Genomic DNA, 27,192 nt, shown 5'->3' with positions numbered 1-27,192 from the left:
AATTACTTTTCATGGTAGCATTACTTATTTGATTTGCTTCTAAAATAGAACACTATTGAAATTTCTGTTGTTTCTCTCAGCTCATTAAGTTCTCATCATGCATTATCTTTCTGTAGTTTGTTCATAATGATGACTTCAGTTGCATCCTTTTGACAAAGACATACTTTGCGTATTAAACATGTAAGAGTTGTCTCCAATTGTTTTCCTTGTAGAAATCTTTCACCTGCTTGGTTAAATTTATTCTTAGGTATTTTTTAAGTTACTGTAAATGAAGAGTGCCTTCTTGATTTCTCTGTCAGCTATTACATTATTGATAAACAGAAACACTACTGATTTTTGTATACTTATTTAGTTTCTTTGAAAACAACTTTGCTCTCTCCTACTTTTCTTGAATTATACTGTCTTTGCAGTCTCTTTGTCATTTTCCACTTTTGCTACAGACATGGAGTCACAGAATACAGAAAAATAACAGCACAACTATGATAAAAGTGGAAACTGATACGATTATTGTCACGCTCATAAGATGTGACTCTAGTAAATTGGAGAGAACATGCCATTCTAAAGAGAATGGCAATTACACAGTTCCAGCCAATTGCCACCTTGTAAGACTGAGGCCCAGTGTTTTGAGAACATCTGGATGATTCCAGAGAATTAAAATACCCAGAATTTCTCCCAAGATTTAAATGTAACCAACTAATTGAAATATTTTTTATTGATACAAAATATTTGTGTATTTTTATGGGGCACATGTGACATTTTCTTACATGCACAGAATGTATAACAATCAAGTCAGGGCATTTAGAGAATCCATCACCTCAAGTAGTTATCATTTCTACATGTTGGGAACATTTCAAATTCTCTCTTCTAGCTATTTTGAAACATATGATACATTATTAACTATAGTCATCCTACTCTGATAATAAATATTCATTCTGTCTAACTGTTTCTATCCTTAACCAGCCTCTCCTCATGCGCTTCCCACACACTCTTCTCAGCCTCTGGTAGCTATCATTCTACTCTTTACCTCTATAAGATCAACTTTTTTAGCTCCAGTATATGAATGAGAATATACAATCTTTGTCTTACTGTGCCTGGCTTATTTCACTTAACATAGTGATCCCTAGTTCTGTCCACATTGCTGCAAATTATAGGATTTCATCCTTTTTCTAGTCAAATAGTACTCCAGTGTGGGTATATACCACATTTTCTGTATTCATTTATCTGATGTTAGACACTTAGGTTGATTCCATATCTTTGCTATTGTGAATTATACTGCAGTAAACATGAGGGTACAGATATCTCTTTGATATACTCATTTCCTTTCCTTTAGATAAATACCCAGTAATGGGATTGCTGGATTGTATGGTAGTTCTATTTTTAGTTTTTAAAGAAATTCCTATACTATATTCCATAGTGGTTGTACTAATTTACATTCCCACCAACAGTGTATAAAAGTTCATTTTTCCCCTCTACATCTTCATCAGCATCTGTTATTTTTTGTCTTTTTAATACTAATAGCCATTCAAACTAGGGTAAGATTAGATTAGTAATATTGAACTTTTTAATATACCTGTTGACATATATGTATGTCATACATCTATGAAGACGTATATGTATGTCTTCTTTTGAGAAATATCTTTTCATGTATTTTGTCCACTTTTTAATGGGATTACATGCTTTCTTGCTGTTGAGTTGTTTTTAGTTTGTTTTCTTTTTTGGGTATTAGTCCCTTGTCAGATGAATAGTTTGCAAATATTTGCTCCCATTCAACAGGTTGTCTCGTCACTCTGGTTATGATTTCTTTTGTTGTGCAGAATCATTTTAGTGTATTATAGTCCCATCTGTCTACTTTAGGTTTTGTTTCCTGTGCTTTTGAGATCTTAGTCGTAAAATCTTTGCATAGACCAATATCTTGAAGTATTGTTTTCTCCTAGTAATATTTTACTTTCAGGTGTTATGTTTAGGTCTTTAATACATTTTGAGTTGATTTTTTTATATGGTGAGAGATAGAGGTCTAGTTCATTCTTTTGCTTATGGGTATCCAGTTTTCCCAGCACTATTTATTGAAGAGGATGTCCTTTCTCCAGGGTATGTTCTTGGCACCTTTGTTGAAAATAGTTGGCTGTAAATACCTGGATTTGTTTCTGGGTTCTGTATGCTGTTCCATTGGTCTATGTGTCTGTTTTTAATACCAATACCATGCTAATTTGGTTACTATAGCCTTGTAACATATTTTGAAGTCAGTTAGTGTGACACCTCCAGGTTTGTTCTCTTTGTTCATAATTGCATTGGTTACTTGGGGTCTTTTTTGGTTCCAAACAAATTTTAGGATTTTTTTTTCTTTCTGTGAAAAACGACATTGGTATTTTGATAAGAATTGTGTTGAATATGTAGATTGCCTTCAGTAGTATGGTCATTTTAATAATAATTCTTCCAATTCAAGAGCATGGGATGTCTTTCCATTTGTTTGTGTCATCTTTAATTTCTTTTCTCTTCTTTTCTTTAGAGACAGGGTCTCACTGTGTCATTCAGGCTCCAGTGCAGTGGTGTGATCATAGCTCATTGTAACCTCAAACTCCTGGGCTCAAGCAATTCTCCTGCCTTAACCTCCCAAGTGGCTAGGTCTATATAGACATGTGTCACCATACCCAACTTTTTTTTTTTTTTTAGAGAGAGAGGCTTTTGCTATGTTTTCTAGGCTGGTCTTGAACTCCTGGACTCAAGAGATCCTCCCACCTCAGCCTCCCAAAGTGTTGGGATTACATGCATGAGCAATCACACTCAGCTGTCTTCAATTTCTTTCATCAGTGTTTTGTTGTTTTCCCTGCAGAGATCTTTCACACCCTTGGTTAAATTTATTTTTAGGTATTTTTAAACTATTGCAAATGAGATTGCCTTCTTGGTCTCTTTTTAGCTATTTCATTATTGATAAATAAAAATGCTACTGATTTTTGTATATTTATTTTGTTTCCTGCAAATTTATTTGATTTGATTATCAAGTCTAAGAGTTTTTTGGTGGAGTCTTCAGATTTTTCTAAGTAAAAGATCATGTCATCTGCAAAAAGAAACAGTTCGACTTCCTCTTTTCCAGTTTGGATACCTTTTATTTCTTCTCTTGCCTGATTGCTCTGGTGAGGACTTCCAGTATATAAATATAAAACTCACTGGTAGAGGAAACACACAAACAAGGAAGAGAAAGGACTCATGTTACCACTACAGAAAGCCACCAAACTATGATGACAAGCAATAAAAGAGAAAGAAAGAAACTAAGGACATACAAAACAATAATGAACAAAACTACAGGAATATGCCTTCACTTACCAATAATAACCTTGAATGTAAACAGATTAAATTATCCACTTATAAAATATAGACTGGCTGAATGGGTCCAAAAACATATGATCCAATTGTATGCTATCTACAAGATAGATACCCGTAAAGACACACATATATAGACACATCCCACCCATAAAGACACATATAGACTGAAAGCAAAGGAATTAAAAAAAAATTTCCACACAAATGGAAACCAAAAGTGAGCAGGAGTTGCTATGCTTATATCACATAAAAGAAACTTTATGTCAAAACAGTAAAAAAGAGACAAGGACGGTAGTGAGATAATGATAAAGGGGTAGATTCAGCAAGAGAGTATAACGATTCTAAATACATATGCACCCAACACTGAAGCACCCGGATGTATAAAGCAAACATTATCCAAAGGGAGAGGTAGACTTCAATGCAATAATAGTTGGGGACTTCAACCTCCATCAACACTAGACAGATATTCTACACAGAAAGTTAACAAAGAAACATTGAATCTAAAGTGAACTTAAATTTCACTTTAGATCAAATAGACCTAACAGACACCTACAGAACATTTTATTCAACAACTACAGAATATACATTCTTCTTCTTGGCACATGAAACATTCTCCAGGTCATGTGTTTGATCGCAAGATGAGTCCAACAATTTTTTTAAAGATCAAATTTATGCCAACTATCTTCTCAGACTACAGTGAATTAAAACTGGAAATTAATTTAAAAAAGGAACTTTGGAAACTGCAAATACACAGAAATTAGACAACATTCTCCTGAACCACCACTGGGTCAAGAAAAAAAAATTAAGAAGAATTTTTTTAAATTTTAGATTTTTTTTATTTCTCCAAATTTGTTATATATCAGGAGTGACTGAAATAAAAAATATAATTGAGTCCCGTCATCATCACCATCATCATCATGGAAATGGTTTTAAGAGAAAACTGGTCAGATGAATATTATTGCTTCTCATTTTCAACGAGTAAATAGTTGCCACTGATAAATTGACAGCCAGGAGTCTGTCAAGAATGCTCAACATATGTTATATAATACAACACACCCGTTCACGGCGGGGGGAAATCCTAGGAAATAACTTATGTGTGGTTCTTGATTTAATCATACAAGACAAGCACGAAAGCACCACCCATGCCTCTGAGAACACTGGACCATGCACCCTTGAGAAAAGCTTTGCCTCCTTCATCAGGAGCAACCTTCTTCAGTAGTCAAGCATGTCTGTGTACATGAAGTCAGTTCCTTTGCGCCCTGACTGCATCATCATGTGGGGGCAAACGGTGTCAAATGGATAGGAAGCCAACCCACCAAGGGCAGTGGCAGTCTGTGCGATCATCCAGCTGAGGACAATGTGAGTGTTCTTGGGATCCGGAAGCATTCCGTTTCTAGTGTCATAGATACCGAAGTAGGCAGCTCAGTAGATGGTAATACCCTGCACAGACACGTTAAAGCCTTGGTACAGGCCCTTAATCCCATTAGATTTGCATATCTTAACCAGGCAGTCACCAAGGCCTCGGAATTCCCTTTCGCTCCAGCTTCACCCACATCGGCTGCTAGACGGGTAGGGGCAAAATCAAGAGGGTACACAAAACACAAGGATGTGGCCCCAGCGGCACCGCCTGATGCCAGATTCCCTGCAAAGTAGTGTCAAAACTGGGTCCTCTTGTCCACCCCACCCAGGAAGATCTGCTTGTGTTTATCTTTGAAGGCCAAGTTGAGAGCCTGGATGTGGAAGTATCTGATGACATTGGCCAGGTTACTGCGCCAGAAGGACAGGACTCCCCTGCTCCTTGGGAATATGGACCACGCAGTCTATAATGCCCTTTTATTACTTACCTGCGGTGATCTGTTTGCTGGCATGCTGCAGCAACAGCTTGACCTGGTCGATGGGTGCTATCGCCGTCTTGAAGATGGCTGCGACCACTCCACCTGCCAGGAAGTCCATGGCGAAGGACACAGCGGCATCTGTCACGTTGAAAGAAAAGAGGAGGCAGGCTGCTGCGGGACGGGACTGGGTCGGCAACCGGCTTTGACTCCGGGGCTGCGAGAGAAGAAAATTTTAAAAAATTGAAACGAATAAAAATGGAAACACAACAAGCCCAAACCTGTATGTTAAAAGGGAAGTTTATAGAAACAAACACCTACATCAAAAAAGTAGAAAGATTTCAAACAATCTAATGAAGCACTTTAGGAACTAGGAAAGCAAGAACAAGCCAAACCCAAAATTAGTGGAATAAAAGAAATAATAAAGATCAGAGAAGAATTAAACAAAATATAGATGCAATAAACAATATAAAGGTCCAATGAAACAAAAAGTTGGTTGTTCAAAAAGAGAAATAAAACTGATAAACCACTAGCTAGACTAATAAGAAAAGAGAAGACCCAAATTTTAAAAATCAGAATGAAAAGGAGATACTAAAACTGATTCCACAGAAATACAAAAGATCATCAGAGATCTTTGACATGAACATATCATATGAACAACTATACGCTAACAAACTGGAAAATCTAGAGGAAATGAATAAATTCCTGGATATATGCAACCTACTAAGATGGAATCTGGAAGAAATAGAAAACCTGAACATACTAATAAGTAATGAGATTAAATCAGTAGTAAAAAGTCTTCCACGACAACAAAAAAGCCCCAGGACCAAACGACTTCACTGCTGAATTCTACCAAATGTATGAAGAAAAATTAACACCAATTTCCCCCAAAGTATTCCAAAAATTTCAAGAGGATGGAATTCTCCCTAACTCATTCTATGAGGCTAGCATTACCTTGCTACCAAAACCAGACAAGGACACAATGACAAAAGAAAACTATAAACCAATATCCCTGATGAACATAGATGCAAATATCACCAACAGAATACTAGCAAACTGAATTCAGTAACATATCAAAAAGATAATACACCACAATCAAGTGAAATTTATCCCAAGGATATAAGGATGATTTAACACATGCAAATCAGTAAACATGAAACATCACTGGGACAGACTAAAGGATAAAAACAATATGATCATCTCAATAGACACAGAAAGAGCATTTGTTAGAATTCAGTGTCTCTTCATGATATAAAAAAAAAAAACCTCAACAAACTAGGCATAGAAGGAATATACCTCAGCATAATAAAGGTCATATATGATAAACCCACAGCTAACACCTTACTGAATGGGGAAAAGTCAAAAGCCTTTCCTCTAAGAACTGGCACAAGACAAAGCTGCCCCTTTTCACCCCATTCCTATCCAGCTGATCCTGGCCAAGCTGGGTTCCTTCAAAATTTTAAAAATACAATACATATCACTACACACCTGCTATAATGGCTATAATTCAAAAGACAAATAAGTTTTGGTAAGGATGTGGAGAAACTAGAACCCTGATAACATTGCTTGTAGGAATAGAAAATAGTACAGTCACTTTGGAAAACAACTTGGCAGTTTCTTAAAAAGTGAAACTTAACACACAATTCAACAATTCTACTCTTAGGAATTTACCCAAGAGAAAGAAAACATACATCCGCACAAAGACATTTAGATAAAAGTTCATGACAGTATTATTCATAATAGCCCCAAACTGAAAAAAACTCAACTGTCTATCAATTGGTGAATTAATAAACAAAATGTAGAATATTCATATAATGGAACATTACTCAGCCATAAAAAGAATTACGTTCTAATATATGCCATAGAATGAATGATCTGCGAGTCATTATGCTCATTGAGAGAAGCCAAATTCAAAAGAGTATATATTGTATGTCTCCATTTATATGAAATGTCCAGAATGGACAAACCTATTAAAACAGAAAATTAGATAAGTAGTTACTTATTACCTCAGAGGGTGGGGAAACTTAAGGAAAATGGGAAATAACTGCTAATGCATAAGCAATTTCTTTTGGGGATGATAAATATGCTCTAAAATGGATTGTGGAGATTGCTGCGTAACTCTCTGAACATACTGAAAGCCACTAAACTGTATATTGCAAATAGATCAACACTATGGTACATGAATCATATCTCAATAAAGCTGTTTTTATTCAAAAATGAAAAATGCAGTAGAAAATGGGAAGCTAAGCTTTAGGACAGCTAACAAGAAGAAACAGAACAGAATGGGAAGAGGGTCAGGAGTGAGACAAGGAAGCTGAGCATTATATGTTGGAGTCTGGTGAGCAGAGGGAAGGTCTGGAGTTGGTGGGGTGAATGACTGAGGGGTTCATTCCTGACTCTACCCAGAGCTGAGTGCTTAATGAATATTAGAAGATAATGCTCGATAGCATCATTAGGGGGCAGAAGAAAGCGTCAATACCTGCAACCAGCTGTGACTAACCAGTACCTGCCTGGGTTTTCTGGATTTATATGATCACATAGAGAGAGGGAGGGATCCCTAATGATCAGGCCCATTAATTGTCCCATTATTGATGAGAGTGGGATCTCAGTGTGGATTAAATTTGATCCAGACAAATACTGCAAGAAAACTGCCTGAAGTGGGCATGATGATTATCTCATTGATATTCATTCTCTTTCTTCCCCATTGTGTAGTGACCATGAAGTTTGGGGAGACTGATCTTCAAGGACATGCCTTGAATAGTATCAGTTACTCAAAGTAAACCCATCTCCTTTGCCACAGTACAGAACTACATCCCATAAAATGTTCTGCTTTTTGCTATAATGGTTCTTGAAAAGTCATATCATTTTCAGACAATTCATTGTTTTCTATGTAAGGCTTTTCCTTTTTACCCCAAAACACACTAAATGAAAAATAGAAGTAGTAGGAATAATAAATAATTAAAATAATAAATATTATTTTTGACATTGACATATTCAATTTACTCAGACATGTTCAATTTACTCAACACAACATTTTCTAGTCAGACAATTTCATATGAATCTAATTTGAATTTTGAGCAATGTCTAGAAAAACACAAAAAATTGACTTTGCTTATGCATGCCAAATAAAAGGGATAAAAGATTTGCAGCTTCCACAATGCTTAGTATGTTGTGAACCTATACTATTTCCACATGTTTCAAAGCTTTCATTTTCTTAGCTTTGATTTTATCCCAAAAGTAATTTTGCATGCTGTGATTTTTCAGTGTAGTTTAAGAGCAAGATCACCAAAGTCCCAAAAGGTTTAACAAGAGATGAAGAAAACAGCACAAAAATAAGACAAAGAATAAATCAGTAAACCCTTAGAATATTCTATTTTAAGCCAAACTTGAATTTTTGTTTTCAAATTACTGGATTTTTAAAAATTGTGTAAACTTATTTGAACTGTTATATAAAATTATCAAGTACCTTGATTTGGGACTAAATGCATCACAATTTTTCTTTTAAAATGAAAAAATATTTTTTGCACTTGGCAACAGAGGTTTCAGGAAGGAATTAGATATTAAACAAGGAATATGTTTTAAGTAATTCAGGAGTAAGTTAATCAAAGCATGACATTTCTCTTATAGGATTTGGTTCAGTGGTTGCCTATTGGGAACCATATGAGTCAGAAAATTCATATGATGCTTAGAGAAGGGTTCCTTCTCTTCATAATTGTGGACTTAAAGTATCCAGTTCTGTAGGTACTGGTACCATTTTGTGACCATGTCAGGGAGATAGATTGCTTTGGATTGAGGCCTACATGACAGACAGAATGAAGAGGCAGAAAGAATCTATGGCTTTGAGGATGTGATTTAGCTGCCAAATTAAACTAAACAGAAAAATCATATTTCTTGAGTTTCTAGTTATGTCTCTGCTGCTTAGAGTTTGTTACAGCAAACTGATCTGGGTGTTTTTTTTATACATTTCAACCAAAAGTGTCATAAAATGGGTTTTTAGTTTCCAAAAGTATGGCAGAATACATGTGCAGAGAAATCCTTCCAGGAGTAAGAAAAATAATATTAAGCAAATACTTAAATTTTTTTTTTTTTGGAACATTGCTGAACTGGAAGTAAAGAAATGGAACTAGAGGAAACAAACAATGAGACAGTATGATTCCATGAGGATTAGCTGAGCCCTAGAGCTTGCATTATCTTTGAGAATATCTGCCAATTATTATAGCCTGAAGTCTGGGTTTTAATTGGCAAACGTTTGAAGAACAGAAGCCAAACCAGGTGCCAGAGTAGAGTAGAGAAAGTAGGATCAGAGATACCTGCATGAAACCAGGACCACTCACAGTGTGACACTCACAGTGGGTAAACAAGAGACGAATGTGACCCACAGCAGGGAAGATATCCCTTCTCTTTGCATGGAGCAGAAATAAAGAAAATAAGTCCCCCTTGAGAGGTCTTAACCACAAGCCATATTCCCATCATTTTGCCACTGAAATTGATATTGCCTAAAAAAATTTAAACTAGATATTGAGTTCGAAAGTTGGTAATGCCGCAGGAACTATTGTTATGAAGAAATGTATTTTATTTGCAGGCCTCAAATAAAATATTATGAACTCACAATAAAAATGATTAATACACATGCAAAGAAGCCACCATGTATAAAAAATTTAGCATAAATAACAATTCTAGAAGCAGCTGTACATTAATAAAAATAAAACCCTTCAAAACTTTTGGAACATAGCCAGTAGTCTTTATAGGGAAACTTAAAGCCTAAAATGCTTGTATTAGGAAAAAAATCAAAACATGATTACCTAAGCATTTATCTTAAGACGTTAGAAAAAGAAGAGCAAAAGTCAGTCATTCTTCACTTCACTCGATGATGATACATGCTGAGAAATGCATTGCTAGGCAATTTTGTCATTGTGCAACCATCATAGGGTGTACTTACATAAGCCTGGATGATAAAGCACACACACACCTAGGCTATATGGAATAGCCTAGTGCTTGGAGGCTACAACCTGTACAGCATGTTACTGTACTCAATGTTGTAGGCAATCATACTGCAATGGTATTTGTATGTCTATACATATCTAAATACAGAAAAGACACAGTAAAAATACTGTATAAAAGATTTCATTTATTTTTTTCTTTTTATTATTATTATTATTTTTATTATATTTTATATTTTAGGGTACACATGCATAATGTGCAGGTTTGTTACATATGTATACATGTGCCATGTTGGTGTGCTGCACCCATTAACTCGTCATTTACATTAGGTATATCTCCTAATGCTATCCCTCCCCCCTCCCCCCAACCCCACAACAGGCCCCAGTGTGTGATGTTCCCCTTCCTGTGTCCAAGTGTTCTCATTGTTCAATTCCCACCTATGAGTGAGAACCTGCGGTGTTTGGTTTTCTGTTGTTGCGATAGTTTGCTGAGAATGATGGTTTCCAGCTAAATCCATGTCCCTGCAAAGGACATGAACTCAACCTTTTTATGGCTGCATAGTAGTCCATGGTGTATATGTGTCACCTTTTCTTAATCCAGTCTGTCATTGATGGACATTTGGGTTGGTTCCAAGTCTTTGCTATTGTGAATAGTGCCACAATAAACATACGTGTGCATGTGTCTTTAGAGCAGCATGATTTACAATCCTTTGGGTATATACCCAGTAATGGGATGGTTGGGTAATTTACCAATTCAATGCCATCCCCATCAAGCTACCAATGACTGTCTTCATAGAATTGGAAAAAACTACTTTAAAGTTCATATGGAACCAAAAAAGAGCCCGCATTGCCAAGACAATCCTAAGCCAAAAGAACAAAGCTGGAGGCATCAGGCTACCTGACTTCAAACTATACTACAAGGCTACTGTATAAAAGATTTTAAAATGCTACACTTGTTTAGGGCACTTACCATGAATAGAGCTTGCAGGACTGGAAGTTTCTCTGAATGAGTCAATGAGTGAGTGGTGAATGAATGTGAAGGCCTAGGACATTACTGTATACCACTTTATAAACACAGTATACTTAGGCTACACTAAATTTATTTTTAAATATTTTTCTTCAATAACAAATGAATCTTAGCTTACTGTAACTTTTTTACTTTATCAATTTTTAAATTATTTTTAACCTTTTTACTCTTTTGTAGTAACAATTAGCTTAAAACACAAACACATTGCACAGTTGTACAAACATATTTTTCTTCATATTTTTATTCTATAAGCTTTTTTCTGTTCAAAATTTTTTTTGGTTTACTTTTGTAACTTTTTTGTTAAATAAGACACAAACATTCACATTAGCCTAGCCTATACAGGGTCAAAATGATCAATATCACTGTCTTACACCTCCATATCTTGTCCCATCGGAAGGTCTTCAGGGCAATACCATGCATGACAGGGCAAGAACTGTCATCTCCTGTGATAACAATGCCTTCTGGAACACCTCCTGAAGGACCTACCTGAGGCTGTTTTACAGTTAACGTTTTTTTCATAAGTAGAAGGAATATGCTCTAAAATAGTAATAAAAAATACAGTACAGTAAACACATAAACAAGTAACATAGTCCTTTATCACCAAGTGTTATGTTCTACACATCATTGCATGTGCAACACTCATACATGACTGGCAGCAAAGTGGGTTTGTTTACACTAGCATCACCACAAACGTGTGAATAATGTGTTATGTTACAATGCTAAGAAGTCACTGTGGGAAAGGAATTTTTCAGCTCTATTATAATATTATGGAGGGCATCATATATGCACTCTGTTGTTGACTGAAATGTCATTATGTATCACACAATTATAAACCTAGAAAACGTAGGAGTAAGAAGAAATAAAATAATAGAGACAAGAGCAGAAAAGCATAAAGTAAAAAACTTCATACTACAAAACCAAAAATGATTCTTTGAAAAACTAATGATATTGACAAACCTCAGGCAAGATCGATTAAGGAAACAAAAGAGACAGCACAAAAGATTAGGAATGAATAAGAAGGTGTAACTAAAGAGGCGGCAGAGATCAAAATGACAAGAAAATATAAGTAATTTTAATGTTAACACATTTGAAAAATTAAGTGAAATGAACAAAATACTTTTAAAAGTTACCAAAATTGACTCAAAATTAGTCAAGAAATAAAAATCCTAAGGTTATCTGTAGTACATAATTCTCCCTTGAGAAAAACAGTACATTCATGCAGTTTTACAGGAGCATTCAAAGAAACATTCAAAGAAAGGTAACTCCAAACCTGAACCTCCAGTTAACAGAATAAAAGAGAAGGTTTTCCAATTCAGCTTACATATTTAATGTATTTTATTATCAAAAGTAAAGAGAGTAAAAGAAAGGGGAAAAACAGGCCAATCTTATTCATTAATGCAAGGACAAAAAAAGAGGTCTTTTTTTTTTTTTTTTTTTTTGAGATGGAGTTTTGCTCTTTGCTCCTAGGCTGGAGTACAACGGCATGATCTCCGCTCACTGCCATCTCTGCCTCCTGGGTTCAAGTGATTCTCCTGCCTCAGCCTCCTGAGTAGCTGGGATTACAGGTGCCTGCCACCACGCCCGGCTAATTTTTATATTTTTAGTAGAGATGGGGTTTCCCCATGTTGGCCAGGCTGGTCTTGAACTCCTGACCTCAGGTGATCCCACCCACCTCGGCCTGCCGAAGTGCTGGGATTACAGGCATGAGCCACGGCGCCCGGCCAAAAAAATTCTAAAAAAGGAAAAGTATAAATTGAATTCAGCAATGTAAAAAAGATGATATATAATTACCAAGTTGGATATAATGTAGGAATGCAATTTTAACATTATAAACATTAGATTTAACATTATAAAATCTGTTAAGTAATGTATCATGTTAATATATTAAAGGAGAAAATATTATTTTAATAGGTATAGAATACACAGTTGATAACATTTAATGATCATTTTTGATACAAAACCCCAGTGGACAAGTCATAAAAATGAATTTCTTTAACCTGAAAAAGTTATGCATGGAAATTTTATAGCAAATATTATAATCAATGGTGAATCATTATAATCATTCACAATATAACTATTGCTATTCAACATTGGATTAAATATCATAGCCAGTGCAATAAGGAAAAAAAAAGAAATGCTATAAGGATTGGAAAGTTAATTATTATTATTCAGAAACAACATGGTTTTCTACAAAATAGGAAACCTGAAGGAATTCTGCCCGAATTATTATAATTCATCATTTGGGGAAATAATGCAATAAATTTGTTGTTTCTGGCAAAGTTACCATATAAGATTAATAACTAAAAGTCAGTGGCATTTTTAATGGCAGCAACAAACAGCTAGAGAAAAATTTTAAAATGTACTATTTACAATAGTTTAAAAAAAAAAAAAAGTACCCAGTAAGATTCTAACAGAAAGTATGTAAAAACATGTTTTTGTTTGATTGGTTGGTTTTTGTTTAGGTCATTTTGAGTGTGCTTCTTAAGACAAATCAAACAGAAACCTAGGCTGTCATTTTAGTGGGGTTTCCAAAGGGAGTAGAAGTAAAATGGATATTTTAAATACAGACTTGCATCCAATCCTTTTTTCTTAAGTCCCACCTGTATCCTACTTCCAGAATAACAGGGGTCAAGAACCCTGAAGCTTTGCAGATTCTTCAATGGCAATTACTGTGCTTCTAAATTTTTCCCACTAATGGCTTTATTCAGATTTCATGGATCTGCTAAATCAGTTACCACACAACCATCCACCATTCAGATTCGACTACCTTCTCCCCTCTCGTCCCTTTGCCCTGTAGCATTTCCACTTCCCCAACCACTTTCTCTTCCCTTCAATCCCTTGACAGTTTTTTGAGAGTTTCTGGGAGAATGTGGAGTTGAGTATGTGTGTTTAATTCTCCATTTTTACCACCAGCCCACTCTAACTTTCTACAAGCATATCTCTGAGAGAAATCAGGTATTCACTTGGAAATCAGGTTTATCAAGTATGTATTTGGTAATGGAAGAAAAACCATGCTCTTTTTTTTTCCCAGCAGGGTTGATTGTTCCTGGAAATTCTAACCAGTGGACAGCAACACACTAATTGGCTTAGCCTATATGCCAAGTTTATTTAACCTGGGTTGAGGGTATTACCAGTGACTGAGTCAGGGTCAAGTATAACAAATGGTTCCAGAGGGGATACCAAAATGTTGCTCTTTGGGGCCTGTTTAAATGTAGATTTCCTCTCAGGAGTAGGGTAAGAAGAATCGAAGGCACCCTACCAGATCCCCCATTAAGCAGAACTTTGATGCTTTGGTGAGGCCAAAATAAACAAAGCATGACAGCAGTGATTTATGCCTTTCCCTCTTCTCATGACTGAGAAGAAAAGATATACAGTAATGTAATGACATGCCTTTTGGACTTCCCCTTTTGCAACTGATGTTTAATATGCACTGGTTGCTATTGCTGTGCTTTCTCAGGTTTTTCATATTACACATGTACCTCAAGGTGATTGTTCACAACTGACATAGTTTTAGAAATACTTTTTAATTATGATTTAAAAGATAATAGTCGTAAGAACTTTACTAATTTAGGCTGTGGATTCTTATCTATAGCTGAACAAAAGTACACTCTAATTTCCTTCAAAACTTGTAATTTAGCACAGAATCAAATCTTTCCTTTCATCTTCAGATCTTCTGCCTAGTTTCCAAATCCCTAGAGATCAATCTAATCCTCTAAGATTCTCTTCCTTTTAACTCTTTCCTTTTCGGGATCTCAGATCATGAACCCTCTTTTCAAAACCTATCGTCGAGGGACTGGCATCAAATCTAGGACAACATTGAAAATGTTGAACAATTGATCTAATGACCACTGACCAAGGAGATTTTGTTTCTATATTCATCACAGGTGCCCCTGTATCCTTGGAAAATACCTTAACCCCAGCTTTTCTCCCCTTTGTAAATGAAAATTATAGTATTTGTAATCAGTATCTTTATGCAGGGGAAGCGTGTATAGAAAGAAAAATATATAAAGGTATCAGTGTGTACTATTGTTCCCAGTTTTCTATGATTAGTACTGAAATACTATGAAAAAGAGAATAAAATAAAAGTGTAAGGAGAAACAAGAGAAAAGAGAGAATAATGAGAATTATATATAAGAATATAAAGTGATTCTTTTAGAGGGAAATGTAGACACAGATTTCTTCAAGAAGTTTCTGCCCAAATAAGTGATACAGGAAAAATCATCATGAAGTATATATAACAAGCTTAACAGAAAAACTAACAAAGCAGTGAATAAAAATAAAAGGGAGACTTTGTTATCTCAATTGGAGAAAATGGGAAGTGAGAAGTTTATTTCGTAGAAATATTATTTTAAACAAGCCTTAAAAAGATATTTTTTAATGTTCAGAAAAGAAATGTCATGCTGCTGTATTTATACCTTAAAAAAATCATCTGCTTGGCTTTTTAAAAATTGAACCTGCTCTTGTTTCAACGTTATATCCCCCTTGAAGCCTTTCCCAATTTCCAAAACACAATTAATTACTCTCCCCTTAAGGTCTCATAGGACTTTGAAGTTACTTGTCTTGTAGCATTGTAGTTAACATTTTTCTGTGTTATTCCTCCCCCTTAGGACTTGAGCTACTCTAGGAAAAAAATAATATGACTTATTCTTTTAACCCCAGGGCTGAGATCCATAATATGAATAAAAGAGAATTTTCTTTTTTATTCTTTTCCACTATGTATTGCCTTTTTAAGGTGGACATTTAACTGGACATTCAAACTTGTTTATGATAATGTCTCTTCACACTTATTTACAAGATATTTATCATTTCTTTTACTTAATTAAGATACAAGCTCTTTCTAAAATTCTAATTCTATTACACCAAATGTATATTTTATATAAAATAAAATGGCAATAACATCTATCTGCATTTGGTGATGATGTTTATCTTGCATATAAACAGACAGAATTTCTTTATCAGTGTATTACTATAACAAAGTTAAATGCCTTAGTAGAATTTTTGGAAAGTCACCTGTACCTTACTGCAAGTTGTTTCCATGCAGGAATGCCAATGACAATACCCTGGTTCAATGAGTAGTTTTCTAAATTTGAGGTATATCTTGTCAGAAACCAGTGCAGAGAAAAAATATAATTATTCCAAACTTTCACAACACAGTTGACTCTTTTACAACCTCCCCTTACCCCCCAAATAATTGTCTAAATGAAAGGAATACAAACAGTAGGGTGGTTTTGTTTTGTTTTGTTTTGCTTTGAAATGCTTGAGCTAATCACTCAAGGGAGAAAAAAAGTAAATGACATAATATAACTCCATTGACACAGGGACAAAGCACGGGTTAGGCTATGGATCTTAAGATTTCCTGTTTGGTTCCCATTTCAACACTTCTATCATTAACTGTATACCTTTGTCCATAACATTTTAATTTCTCTTAGACTAAAACATATACAGGACAATATGATAGCCAATCCTCTTTCCAATACTTCTGCAGTGCTCCCACCTTATAACAAAGCCTTTTTCTATTTCTGTAAACCAAGTACGTTGGTTGGGATTAAATCCTGACCCACCCCATATAGATTTCCAGTCTACACCAAGTAGCATTGCGGGGAAGCTCTAGCATGCATGCGTACATAATCACACTCCATGCCCTCAGGGTTGGAAATGTGGTTATATCTGATTATATAAAGCAGCCTTGAGCTGGTGATAGGTTAACATTAAAAGGATTAAGGCTTGCTTTGACATGGGCTGACATATAAAAATTAGATTTAATGCTAACAGCTGGAATGCTCAAGAAAATAAAGAGTAAGTAAGGGAAAGACAAATGGAGTTAAATTAGAGCAAGTGGGTGTTAAAGTCGTGCCCAGGATTATTTTCAACTCAGCTTTAAAATGTTTCAGTCAATGTCTAAAAAAGGTAGAGTTAGCATCAATTCTCATGAATGATTATAAAATATAGAAAAAAAAGTCTCAGGTGGAAATTTTCATCTTGCAAGGTAAGTATTGTACCATTGCAAACTTTTTTTTTTTTTTTTAAAGAGAAGTGACTAATCCTGGAGCTTTTAAAGTACTTTCAGCTTCACCACACTTGAAAAACATGCTAATATTTTAAAATCTAGAAGACCTGTTAAGTCTTAGGAGGCAGATTTATTTTTCTCTCAGCGTATTAGCTAGAAAATTAACTTACAGGTCTGAGCCACACAGGTTAACCTTGATTACAAAGCTTTTGATGGGTGATGTGGAGTGCACCTCAAGGTATATTTGCTGAGCTGCAGGTGGTTGATAAGAACCAGGACCTAAGTATCCATAAATTCCTTTTCCCCTATATACCTCTGTGCTCTGTGGACTGCCTGTGTCAGGGTCATGGGACTAAGGGTAGGGCTTATTAAAAATGCAATTTTTTTGCCTCCACTCCAGACCTACTGAAGCAAAAACTCTGAGAGTGGTGCTTAGGAACAAGCACCCTGAGTGATTCTCATGCTTACCAAAGTTTGAGAACCACTGACCTATTTTCTGACTATTCTCAACATTCTCTACACCCGATCTCTCATCTTATTTTTACTGGAAACAAAACAAAACAAACAAACAAAAAAACATACTTGCTAAACATTGTCTTTCACTCGCTTGGGTGGTGGGCATTACTAAAGTTTGAGGTCTTCACTCTAGAAGGTCTGGTAGATGAGACAAACATGAAAACAAAATGTGCCCATGCTATTGACTTTGCCTGAAGTGCTACCATCATCCCTTCCCCTTACAGCCCTGCTAAATTCCTTCCTTTTCATTCTCAAGACTCAGCTGCTGTAGCTCCTCCTATTGACTCTGAAAGCAGAGATCATTATCTCCTCCTTTGGGCCATTATTTCATATTACTGTGAAATAGACAAACTATAGAAGTGCAATTATAGTGTGACTGAAACTGTCTCCTCTGTAAAACTGCTCACTTGAAGGTAAGAGAAAATTTCTTATTATTTTATCCCCACTTCCTAGGTGACTGTCTGGCACAGAATCAATGTTCCATCATTCTTGGTGAATGAATAAGTGATAAAGAGAGGCCACAGGATTGGGGGAGGTGATTAAATTTTGAAAGCAGCATGAATTGTGGTGAGATACTAAAATTAAATAAAAATACAGTAATCTTCAAAAGTTATAGAGACCCACATTGCCTATACCTAACACTTTATTGGACATTGGTAAATTTGCCCCTTCTATGGTAAATTAAAGGGTGAATCTGGGAAGTTCAAGAACAGAAGAAGACAGATGCTTGATTTCCTTCCGTTTGGTGGTTCTGGGGGCTTGGTAAGGGCAATTAATTAGCTGTTGATTAACTCAATTCCTTTAAGAATGCTTATTTTTACTTTCAGCTATTAACATCTTAAAGTCTCTGACAAGTATAAGGATAAAGATTTGTGGGTCTCTGTAATAATTATTTGATGCACATAGCCATGTGCATAAAACATAAAATGTTTTTTATGCTTTTAGAACTGAAAGTCTTTAATATCTTTAATTCCAGATGCTAATCCATCTAGTTTTACAAATTCCTCTATCTCTGGGCTTTACAGACTATAGATTATATTTTATACTAGTAAGTATCATTAAAATGCTGATAAATTATCATGTCACTGATTCTAAGATTTACTTTTTAAAATATTTCACATGGCAGAATTCAGGATTGTCTTAAAACTGATGACGTCTTATTTTAAATGAAATATTGTAGCTTTACTCCTATCAATAGTAACACTAAACAACTACAAGGGATCTCAAATGCTATAGCTAAAGCTTGTAAAATATATAATTAAATATATACTTAGCACATAAAGAATTTGCTTGTAAGAGAATTGAAAAACAAAATTTAATGAATTTCTGTGTCTTGTAATAAAGAAGACACAGCACTTTATTTCTTAAGCTATGAAACAGACTTCAAAGTTTAAGGTATATCTTTATCTTTTTCTTTCACACCTGAAGCTATGACTTTGTGAATTGTATGTCTTCAGAAATTAAAGACTGACTGAAAGTTTATTCCAAATCATGCACATAGGGAAGTACTCTCTGGGCTAAGGAATGTAACTTATATCAGAAATACAAGCATACCTTGGATATACTGCAGGTTTGGTTCTAGACCACCTCAATAAATTGCAATAAAGGGAGTAACACATTTTTTTTGGTTTCCTAGTGCACATAAAATGTATGTTTATAATATACTGTAGTCTATTAACTGTGCAATAGCATTATGTCTAAAAATAATTTGCATACAGTAATTTAAAAATACTTTATGGCTAAAAAATTCTAACCATCATCTGAGCCTTCAACAAATTGTAAATTTTTTTGCTGGTGGAGATTCTTGCCTTGATGCTCATAACTGCTGAATGTTCATGGAGGAGGTTGCTGTGGCAATTTCTTAAAATAAGACATCAGTGAAGTTGGCTGCATTGATTGACTTTTTTGTTTTACAAAAAATGTATCTGTAGCATGTGATGCTGTTTTATAGCATTTATTCACAATAGAACTTTCAAAACTGAAGTCAATCCTCTCAAACCCTACCACTGTTTGATTATAAGTTCATGTGATATTCCAAATTCTGTTGCCATTTCAACAATGATCACAGCATCTTCATTAGGAGTAGATTCCATCTCAAGAAACCACTTGCTCATCCATAAGAAGCAACTCCTTAACCATTCATGATTTCTTATGAGATTGCAGCAATTAAGTCACATCTTTAGGCTCCACTTTTAATTCTAATGACTTTGCTATTTCCATCAAATCTTCAGTTACTTCTTCCACTGAAGTGTTGAACCCCTCAAAGTCATCAGTGAGGACTGGAATCAACTTCTTCCAAACTCCTGCAAATGTTGATATTTTTACCTCCTCCCATGAGTCACAAATGTTCTTAATGGCATCTAGAATGGTGAACCTCTTCCAAGAGGTTTTCAATGTACTTTGTCCGAATCCAACAGGTATGGCAGTTATAGTCTTATGAAATGTATTTCTTAAATAATAAGACTTGAAAGTCAAAACTACTACTTGATTCATGGGCTGCAGAATGGATGTTGTGTTAGCAGGCATGAAAACAACATTCACCTCTTTGTATATCTTCGTCAGAGCCTTTTGGTGACCAGGTAAGCAATAATATTTTGAAAGGAGTCTTGTTTTCTGAGCAGTAGGTCTCAACAGTGGGCTTAAAGTATTCGATAAACCATGCTGTAAACAGATTTGCTGTCATCCAGGCTTTGTTGTTCCATTGATAGAACCCAGGCAGAACTGATTTAACATAATCCTTAAGGACTTTAGCATTTTTGGAATGGCAAATGAGCACTGGCTTCCCTTTAAAGTCACCAGTTGCATTAACTCCCAACAAGAGAGTTAGCCTATCCTTTGAAGCTTTTAAGTCAAGCACTGACTTCTCCTTTCTAACAATGACAGTCCTAGATGGTATCGTCTTCCAACAGAAGGCTGTTTCAACTCCATTGAAAGCCAAGTTGGCTTTTTGTTAGTTGGCTTTAAAGAAGAAGTAGCTGATTTGTCCAGACCCTCACTCTTAACCTCTGTGCTCTACAGTCCTCTACAGCCATTTCCTGTGAACCAAGGTAGGGAGCAAATTTGATCTGCCTCCAATGATGATGATGAGGAGGTTGTGACTGGTGAGTTTTTCTCTTTAATGAAGGCAACAGAGCACAAGTGCAGAACAGGAAAATGAGTGCAGGGCCAGAAAGTGTTTCTTGTCAACCTTTCTTTTCGTTTTTAAGCCCATGGAAAGAAATATGATTGTAGTCCTTCTACAAGTAGAGGTATACCCACTAGTTCAAAATATCTTCAGAATGAACACAAATACACATCCTTAAAACTCTTCTGGCTTCAATTTGTGAGAAGGAGCATTATGAAGGTAAACAACTTGGTAGTTTTATAAAAAGTACTCAGAAAAATAATTCTTTGTGTCTCAATTGGGTACATTTTAAAACCGATGTTGATGAAATATGAAAACAAGTAAATGAGTAAAATTTTGAGACAATCAGCATACTTCTATTTTCTATAAACTAGATACAGTTGACTCAAACAACACAGTATTGAAGTGCCTGGGTCCACTTATATGCAGATTTTTTTCAATAAATCTATTGCAAAAATTTTTGGAGATTTGTGACAATTTGGAAAAAAACAGATGAGCCTTGCAGCCACAAATATTGAAAAAATTAAGAAAAAGTTAGATATGTCATGAATGCATAAAATGTTAGCAAATATTATTCTACTAGTCACTTACTACCTTAAAACCTACACAGATCTTATATTAAAAAGTCAAGATTTATCAAAACTTATGCACATACAGCCTCACAGGATGCCTTTTGCAGTTGAGAGAAATGTAAACAAATGTAAAGATGCAGCATTAAATCATAATTACATAAATTAACTGTAGTATATACTCTACTACTGTAATAACTTCATAGCCATCTCCTCTTGCCACTGTGGTGAGCTCAAGGGTTGTGTCTGCTTAAAACATCATGTGATGCTAATCATCTCCACATGAGTGGTTCATCTTTCCAGTAAACTGCATATCCCAATAAAAAGTGATCCCTCACAGTTTTTGCATATTTTTAAACTGTGGTTAGTGCAATACCATAAACCTTGAATAATACCATGGGACTAATATGAAGTGCCACTAGTGATGCTGGTAGTGCTCCCAAGAAGCAGAGAAAAGTGGCATTATAAGAAAACGTTGAATTGCTTGATATAGATACCATAGATTAAGGTCTGCCCTTGTGGTTGCCTGCCAATTCAAGATAAATCCAGCAAAAGAATCACTGTAAGAAAAAGAAGAAGAAGAAAAGAAGAAGAAGGAGAAGGAGAAGGAGGAGGAGGAGAAAAAGAAGAAGAAGAAAGGTGCTAAAGAAGAAGAAGAAGAAGAAGAAGAAGAAGAAGACAGCCAGCCAGCCAGCTAAAGAAGAAGAAGAGAAGAAGAAGAAGGAGAAGGAGGAGGAGGAGGAGGAGGAGGAGGAGGAGGAGACACTTGTGAAACTGTCACTGCAGCTATGCCAAGAGCATAACAACTTTGCACTTTTTGTGAAGTATTTTTTATCTCGTTTTGAAAACGCAGCTTTTATGTGGGTGCAGCGTTGTTATAAGAAAGGCATACCTATCAGCTCAAATATGATTCAAGACAAAGTAAGGTCATTTATATGAGAAAAATGGAAAATAAAGTGAAGGATCTAAATCTAGAGAGTTTAATGTCAGCAAGGGATGGTTTGATAATTAAAAAAAAAAAGTTTGGCTTTTAAAAAGTGAAGATAACAGGAGAAGCAACTTCTGCTGACCAAGAGGCTGCAGATGAGTCCCCAGAAACATTAAGAAAATCATTAAGGAGAAAAGGTATTTGCTTGAACCCGTTTTTAAAGCAGACTAAAGTGCCCTATTTTGAAAAAATGCCATGAAGGACATTAATTAGTAAGGAAGACAAGTGAGCACCAGGATTGAAGGCAGGAATGGATAGGCTAACTCTACTGTTTTATGCAAATAGAGTCAGGTTCATGATCAAGACTGCCTTTACCTATAAAGCTGCTAACCCCCAAGATTTGAAGGGAAAAGATAAACATCAGCTGCTAGTCTTTTGTTTGTACAACAATAAGGCCTTCACACTGAGAATCTTTTTCTGGATTGGTTCCGTTGATGTTTTTTCCTGAAGTCAAGAAGCACCTTGCTAGTAGGAGACTACCTTTTAAAGTTCTTTTGATAGGGGACAAATTGAACAATGCCCCTGGTCACCCAGAACCCCATGAGTTCAATGCCAAAGGCATCAAAGTGGTCTACTCACCCCCCACATCTCTAAATCCAGGGGGTCATAAGGACCTTTAAGGCTCATTACACACAGTACTCTTTGGGGAAAGGATTATCAACACTGTGGAAGAGAACCCTGACATGGAGAACACCATGAAAGTTTGGAAAGATTACACCACTGAGGATGCCATTGTTATTATAGAAAAAACATAAAAGCCATCGAACCTGAAACAATAAATTCCTGGTGAAGAAAACTGCATCCAGATGTTGTACATGACTTCACAGGATTTATCACAGAGCCAATCAAGGAAATCATGAAAGCAATTGTGGATATGACAAAAAAGGTTGGGGGGAAGGGTTTCAAGATACAGATCTTGAAGAAAATCAAGAGCTAATAGATATCACAGTAGAGGAATTAAAAGATGATTTGATGGAGATGAGTGCTTCCAAACCTGTGACAGATTACGAGGAAGAAGATATAGAAGGAGCAATGCCAGGAAATAAATTGACATTAGACAATCTGGCAGAAGGGTTCCGATTATTCAAGACTGTTTTTGCCTTCTTTTACAGCCTAGACCCTTCTATGATAGAGGCACTGAGACTAAAATAAATGGTTGAAGAAGGATTGGTACCAGATAGAAACATTTTTAGAGAAATGAAAAAGCAAAAAAGTTAGACAGAAATTACAAAGGATTTCTGTAAAGTTACACTGAGTGTGACCTGCCTCTCTTGCCTCCTCTTTCACCTCCTTCATGTCTTCTGCCTCCACCACTACTGAGACAGTGAGATCAACTTCTTCTCTTTCTCCTTTTCAGCCTAGTCAACATGATGACAAGGATGAAGGCCTTTATGATGATCCATATCCACTCAATAAATGTAAATATATTTTTCTTTTCCTTATGATTTTCTTAATAACATTCTCTTTTCTCTAGCTTACTTTATTGTAAGAATACAGTGTATAATACATATAGCACACAAAATATGTCTTAATCCAACTATTTATGTTATTGGTAAGGCTTGTAGTCAACAGCAGGCTATTAAAGTTTTTGGGAAGTCAAAAGTTATATGTGAATTTTTGACTGCACAGGGTGTTGGTACTCCTAACCCCACGTTGTTCCAGGCTCAACTGTACTCTATACATTACCTCATCTAAGAAGACCTTCCAGATTTTACCAAATAGAATTAACTTTGTTCTCCTTTCTGATTCTCATAAAATTTGGTTGTATGCTCATTTCAGCCTTCCCAGTATTAATTATTTGGATATCTATATCCCCTAAAAGATTGTGAGTTCCAGGAGACAGGATGTCTGTTTAATAATAATGATAATAATTATTACAACTGACATTTAAATATTATAAAGTTTACAAACAATCCCTACATACATTTTCTCATTTTTTCTTTTTTCCTCACACGAGCCTTGTAATAGCTTTGCATTTTTTTTTCAGCACTGCATATAATACTTTGCATATAGTAGGCTTTCAAAAATATTTTGGGGCTTAATTAAAATTAAAACTGGATTGTGTGGGTTGAATTAAAATGCTGCCAATTCTCTGAATTTTTATGTCCTGTAAAGCAATTAAGAGAGGGAAAGAAGATTTTGAATAATTTCACTTTTTCATTTGTATACAACCAATATATCCCTAAAACAAAAATTAAGAAAGTATTCATTAGACCGTTAAAATTAATTATGGCAACATCTAAACAGGGCAGGTTTAAAAATATGTGTTTATTTATCTATTAGGTCAGAACATCTCTTCTTTTTCCTGCCTCCTTTGTTTGTTCACTTGAGTCTTGGTCAGTATTCTGTAAGCTCTACATACAACATGTACATTGGGGAAATGAAAAGTCACACCAGGCTTCAAGAAAGTGATTCTGTTGGTAACCAGGACCAAGCCAGTTATGCCCATTCAACCCACTTTCTTTTAGAAGACACAGCTTCTCGTAGCCCTTTGGGGACTGCTTAAATTCGGACATTTCTCTACTGGAAAATGAACTGAAGTTATCAACCTACATTTCACTACACAGATCACTAGTAACTACAGCTGAATTATAATCTCATATGATAACTATCCCATGAGACAAAAGCTTTCTCACCATTATGCACTCGAAGTAATCGGGTTTTTCTGCCAAGACTCTTCTATTTTCATGAGCAATTTAAAAATCACTTACAACTCAGAAAATAGGTCACCGCTTCCTTCATTTTTTAAGACAGTTGCAAGCAGTGTCTACCCCATGTCAAAAACCATTTCTTATTTTCATGGGACTCAGATTGCCAATGGCTCTCTGGAACAGAAAGGTCATTCAAAAATAAATGGAATGAGAGGGTGGCTTACATAAAGAACTAGAGTTTTTTTAAAAATGAAAAACAAAACCTGAGAAGAGTACTTAGAAGCTAAATACTATTAGAGTGAGAGGTAAGACTCCTGGAAAAACAATAAAAACAGAATAGAGTTGAGAAACAGAAAGGAAAGCAATGAATTAAGAAATGATTAATGGTATTTGCATGTAGAGTACATGCAAGAGGAGAAAGAAATAAAATAAATGGTCTTGGAATTCCACCTACAACTCAGATATTTTTCCTGTAGGCATTCAGAACGTATTAAACAAAAGTAAAACTCTGCCAACAATAATGGCTGCGTTTCCACAGTCCTTTGATGGACCAGAACTTGTTTTAGGGAATAAGGAACCAACGAAGGTTTTTGTGCACATGGTGACATGGTCTATTTGTGATTTAGAAGGGCCCCTTCTGGCGCATTATAGAAAAATTATTGGAAGGGAAAAATCAGAATAAAGAGTTGTAAGACACTGCAGTATTCTAGAAATGAGAGAAGAGTCTAGAATCCAAAAGTGACATTGAATTACAAGGAGATAACGAAGAGAAAAGACATTAGGAGATAAATTCAATTGAACTCAGTAACTCCCGGGCTAAGGAAAGTAAAAAGGAATAGCATGAAGCTAGGAAGAGAGTTCATTATTTTATAGTGCGTTGGATAGATGGTGGGAGGGTTATTGACTACATTAATCAGGAAATGGAAGAAAAGAGAAGGAGATAATGCCTTGATAAGATGAGCACACTCGATGGAGCTGACCTGAACTCAGTTGCAAATCATATCATCCACATGAAGGCAACAGTTGAAATAAAAAGAGTGTCCATAATATATTAGAAGAAGTAACACTTTTAAAAATTTGTGGAAACACATTTATACTAATTGACAGATTGCTGTTACAATAATTCAATTGATTTCCATCATTCATTAAGTACATAATTAACTTGAGAGGCATTAAGATATAATGGATAGGTGTGTCCTGCTTTACCAGCTTAGAGCACAGGAAACTTCTAACATTCAGAATAGTATGACTGAGCACCTTCCCATCCTCCTTATGACAAGGTCTATTTTCCCTCCTCACTACTGAGTTCTAGGGATCTGTCCTTCTTGCTAACCTTCACTGAGAGAAAAATAAAAGCACTTCATTAATCTACCCGAAGCCCCCTTCTCTGCCACACAGCACTGCTCTAGAAGGCATTAACAGTTATGCACCCTGGGCAGGCCTCCACATGGAGAGAGAAGCCCTTCAGAGGCCTGCCTATCTGAAACGAACTAAGTTGAAGCTTCAGGGCCCCTCACCTGCAAGGGCCCCTGCCATGTCCCTCGAATGGGCCCTAGCAACTTCATATTCTGAATTTTGTATTCTTTTATTTTTAAAGAAGGAACCCAATATGTTATAAATTCAGGTCCAACAACACCTGAATTGGCCCTTTCCCACCCTCTCACTGCTGCTCTGAGAGCAGCTCCTCCATCCTGGGGAAGGAAGAAGCAGTCTCCTGCCTCTCTGTCCAGTTTATGGTTGTGCCATAAGATGGTAGACCTGGGATTCTCAGGTACAACTCTTCAGTGACAGCAGTGGAGTTTAATCATGGACAAATGCAGGAAGTATGCATGATCCTCACCTAAGATGCATAAATTATTGCAATATGAGCTGTGATCTGATGCAGTGTTTCCCACATCACCCCAGGCTCTGGTATGAGTGCCAGGCACCAGTTCCAGCTTTTTCTCTTCCAGAAGATTCCCCTAAAAGTCTTCTGTGGTTCTTACTGCCAACTGGTCTCAAACTAGGACAGCTCAGCAACCAGGCATTGTAGTGACATTGCAACTCAGAGCTTCAGGGTCTCCTTCCCATTTCTCCCCAAAGTCTCCTTGGCCTTTATGCAAATTTGAGCAACTTATTCATCACCAGAAACCTCCAAGTGTAATATTTTTAAGGCAGAAAGCCAGGCACCACCTGCCTTCAGAGCTAAAGGTCCATGTCTTATAAGCCTAAGAGGGAAAA

General features: G+C 35.8%; 1 pseudogene; it reads right to left on the bottom strand.

Moving 5' to 3' along the window:
- Positions 1-3,114: 3,114 nt before the first annotated feature.
- LOC103883809 overlaps positions 3,115-27,192 on the bottom strand; it is a 133,965-nt pseudogene continuing 109,887 nt past the window's right edge.

Source organism: Papio anubis, chromosome 6 (assembly GCF_008728515.1).
Source record: "Papio anubis isolate 15944 chromosome 6, Panubis1.0, whole genome shotgun sequence".
Classification (NCBI taxonomy): Eukaryota; Metazoa; Chordata; class Mammalia; order Primates; family Cercopithecidae; genus Papio; species Papio anubis.
This window is presented reverse-complemented; position numbering and strand designations above follow the sequence as displayed.